This window comes from Lygodium microphyllum, chromosome 23, assembly GCF_053477565.2.
Source record: "Lygodium microphyllum isolate KBCC chromosome 23, Lygodium_microphyllum_v1.1.10, whole genome shotgun sequence".
Classification (NCBI taxonomy): Eukaryota; Viridiplantae; Streptophyta; class Polypodiopsida; order Schizaeales; family Lygodiaceae; genus Lygodium; species Lygodium microphyllum.
The window spans coordinates 122,392,764-122,395,948 of record NC_141157.1 but is presented as its reverse complement, the minus strand read 5'-3'; the positions used below and the strand labels follow the sequence as shown (position 1 = coordinate 122,395,948).

The 3,185-nt window shown below is 53.2% G+C and overlaps 4 pseudogenes; all 4 read right to left on the bottom strand.

Moving 5' to 3' along the window:
- Positions 1–699: 699 nt before the first annotated feature.
- Positions 700–942, bottom strand: LOC148016692 (signal recognition particle RNA; annotated as a pseudogene).
- A 158-nt stretch (positions 943–1,100) lies between these two features.
- LOC148016691 (signal recognition particle RNA) lies at positions 1,101–1,313 on the bottom strand (annotated as a pseudogene).
- A 2-nt stretch (positions 1,314–1,315) lies between these two features.
- On the bottom strand, positions 1,316–1,558 carry LOC148016690 (signal recognition particle RNA; annotated as a pseudogene).
- Positions 1,559–1,717: 159 nt separating this feature from the next.
- On the bottom strand, positions 1,718–2,021 carry LOC148016689 (signal recognition particle RNA; annotated as a pseudogene).
- Positions 2,022–3,185: the final 1,164 nt, after the last annotated feature.

The following is a 3,185-nucleotide window of genomic DNA, read 5'->3' as shown; positions in this document are numbered from 1 at the left end:
AGTGTCTCCATGGGGATAAAGCGAGGTGGGTTGTGTAACCATGTTGCGGTCACGCGGTGGCACTACCACTGCCATAGCATCTTTCTTTTGACACCACCTTCGTATCCCCATTTCCGTACGGCTCCATGGAGTGGTGTATGACTCGAAAGGCGAGAAGCGAAGTTCTCTGAGGCCCGTGTAGAGTTGTTGCTCGTTTGTATGCTTTCATGTAGACCGGATCCAATGACGTGGATGTTTCCTATACAAAAGGGAGCGGGCATTGGTATGATCATGATGATGGGGCTTTACTCGATTTCGGTTACATTGAAGGGTGGCTTTTCTTGCCAAGTCCCATGAAGAATGGGTGTTGGTGTTGGAAAACGCGCATGGGGTGGGAGTGCGTCTCTCTTGTGCCAAGAAATGTGGTGCTGGCAAGTAGATAGCAGGCTCCGAGTGAATAGCTAACCTGGTTGCACGAGTGTAGTGCTTTGTAGCTTGTGGTGGTATGTGCGTGCGCGGGCAGTGCTGGTGCTCGAGCACGTGGAATAGCAGCCCTCCACTGTTTGGAGCGAGGGGTAGCTTTGCTCCGTTTCCGGCCTCATGCGGGCAACCAAAATAAATTGGGGGAAGGCTGCGCCTTAGTCAGTACGCGCGTGTGAGAACGTACGTACGTAAAATGAATAAAAGATTGGGTTTGTCACCGGGGACTGAGAGGAGGCCGACGGTCGGCCTGCAGACAAGGTGGCGTTGTCCCTCCACTGTCTGGAGCGAGGGGTAGCATTGCTCCGTTTCCGGCCTCATGCGGTCTCCCCTACTTCGAGGACCGAGAGTTGCCAGACCTCCGGGCGGCAACGATCTCCGTCCACTCGCGACTTGGAGATGGGCGCCGCTGCAAAGGCAGCGGATCAGCCCCACATCTCAGTGCACTTGACCAAATAGCAGCCCTCCACTGTTTGGAGCGAGGGGTAGCTTTGCTCCGTTTCCGGCCTCATGCGGGCAACCAAAATAAATTGGGGGAAGGCTGCGCCTTAGTCAGTACGCGCGTGTGAGAACGTACGTACGTAAAATGAATAAAAGATTGGGTTTGTCACCGGGGACTGAGAGGAGGCCGACGGTCGGCCTGCAGACAAGGTGGCGTTGTCCCTCCACTGTCTGGAGCGAGGGGTAGCATTGCTCCGTTTCCGGCCTCATGCGGTCTCCCCTACTTCGAGGACCGAGAGTTGCCAGACCTCCGGGCGGCAACGATCTCCGTCCACTCGCGACTTGGAGATGGGCGCCGCTGCAAAGGCAGCGGATCAGCCCCACATCTCAGTGCACCGGGGACTGAGAGGAGGCCGACGGTCGGCCTGCAGACAAGGTGGCGTTGTCCCTCCACTGTCTGGAGCGAGGGGTAGCATTGCTCCGTTTCCGGCCTCATGCGGTCTCCCCTACTTCGAGGACCGAGAGTTGCCAGACCTCCGGGCGGCAACGATCTCCGTCCACTCGCGACTTGGAGATGGGCGCCGCTGCAAAGGCAGCGGATCAGCCCCACATCTCAGTGCACTTGACCAAATAGCAGCCCTCCACTGTTTGGAGCGAGGGGTAGCTTTGCTCCGTTTCCGGCCTCATGCGGGCAACCAAAATAAATTGGGGGAAGGCTGCGCCTTAGTCAGTACGCGCGTGTGAGAACGTACGTACGTAAAATGAATAAAAGATTGGGTTTGTCACCGGGGACTGAGAGGAGGCCGACGGTCGGCCTGCAGACAAGGTGGCGTTGTCCCTCCACTGTCTGGAGCGAGGGGTAGCATTGCTCCGTTTCCGGCCTCATGCGGTCTCCCCTACTTCGAGGACCGAGAGTTGCCAGACTTCCGGGCGGCCTCATGCGGTCTCCCCTACTTCGAGGACCGAGAGTTGCCAGACCTCCGGGCGGCAACGATCTCCGTCCACTCGCGACTTGGAGATGGGCGCCGCTGCAAAGGCAGCGGATCAGCCCCACATCTCAGTGCACTTGACCGGTGGCATCCACACAACTGTAAACTCCCCCCTCCTCGGGTTACAGGCGTCACAATACACCCAGGAACGAAAGGTCAAGCGAGCGCCAACTGCGGCTATCTAGATCGTACATTTTGCGGCAAGCTTCACATGTGGGACATTATCCAACTTCCACCAGACACACGCCTATATTTGGAGCCGCCGTCCTGCCTCCCGTGAAATCCGGAGCATCATCGTCCGGCCGCCGGCGTTCGCTTGGATTCTGACTTGGACTTGTTCTTGAAGTAAATAAATTACCTACGCGTAGGTATATGCCGTTATTATGCATGGATGCCGGAATCGTTATGAACTCTAGACGGTGCTAGTTGTATGAGCTTTGCACGGACACTCGTACTGCGCTCAGCATACGTGTTCACTATATCCCCTATGTCATAGGTGGAGCTGTAACCGTTTATATTTTGCCATTCCACTTCCCTTGTCTTCCTCTTACCATCAACGGTGGGTCAAGAAGGGCCTCATACCAAAAGCCCGGCAAGTATAGCCAACTTAAATCTATAGGTTCTCGGTAACTTAACTATTGGGCTCACCTCGACACCAGGCTGTTAATGTGAAGATAACCTCCTCTCCCTCCTCGAATTGGAAGCTTAGCGCACTGTTCTTGCTCGTTCTTCGAATAGACCGCCATGCTTTACAAAACACATGGCATTGTTTTGCGCAGTTGATTGTTCCTATTGGATGGATGTATCCAATTGGTTGGCCTATCATGGGCTATTCAAGCCTTGAGCAACTCATTGAGAAGAGAATCATTTCTCTTTTTGAGGGGTGAGTTGGGTGTATGGGGAGCATCGATGGTACTTCCTTTTCCATTGAGGCATTAGTACCCTTGCTGAAAATTGTGATAACCTTGATGCTGGGTAGCTCCAAATGGATACATTGTAGTTGGAGGTCAAGTATACACTTGATGAGTCATTTAAATAGGCATCCCAATAGTACCTCATTACCAACTCATTCCGTGTTAGGCAACACATAGAAGATGGCAGGTAGACTTTCAATCTTGGCAGTTAAGGTGATTTGACATTTCCCTAATAATGCATAAGGAGACCCCCCATATGGACAATAATTCTGTGTATGTTGAGATTGGGCATGGACAATATAAAGATGCCAAACTATGACATAGAAGGATTAGGCATGCGAATTCGCAAAGGATGAAACAGATGTAGTCTACACATGTTATT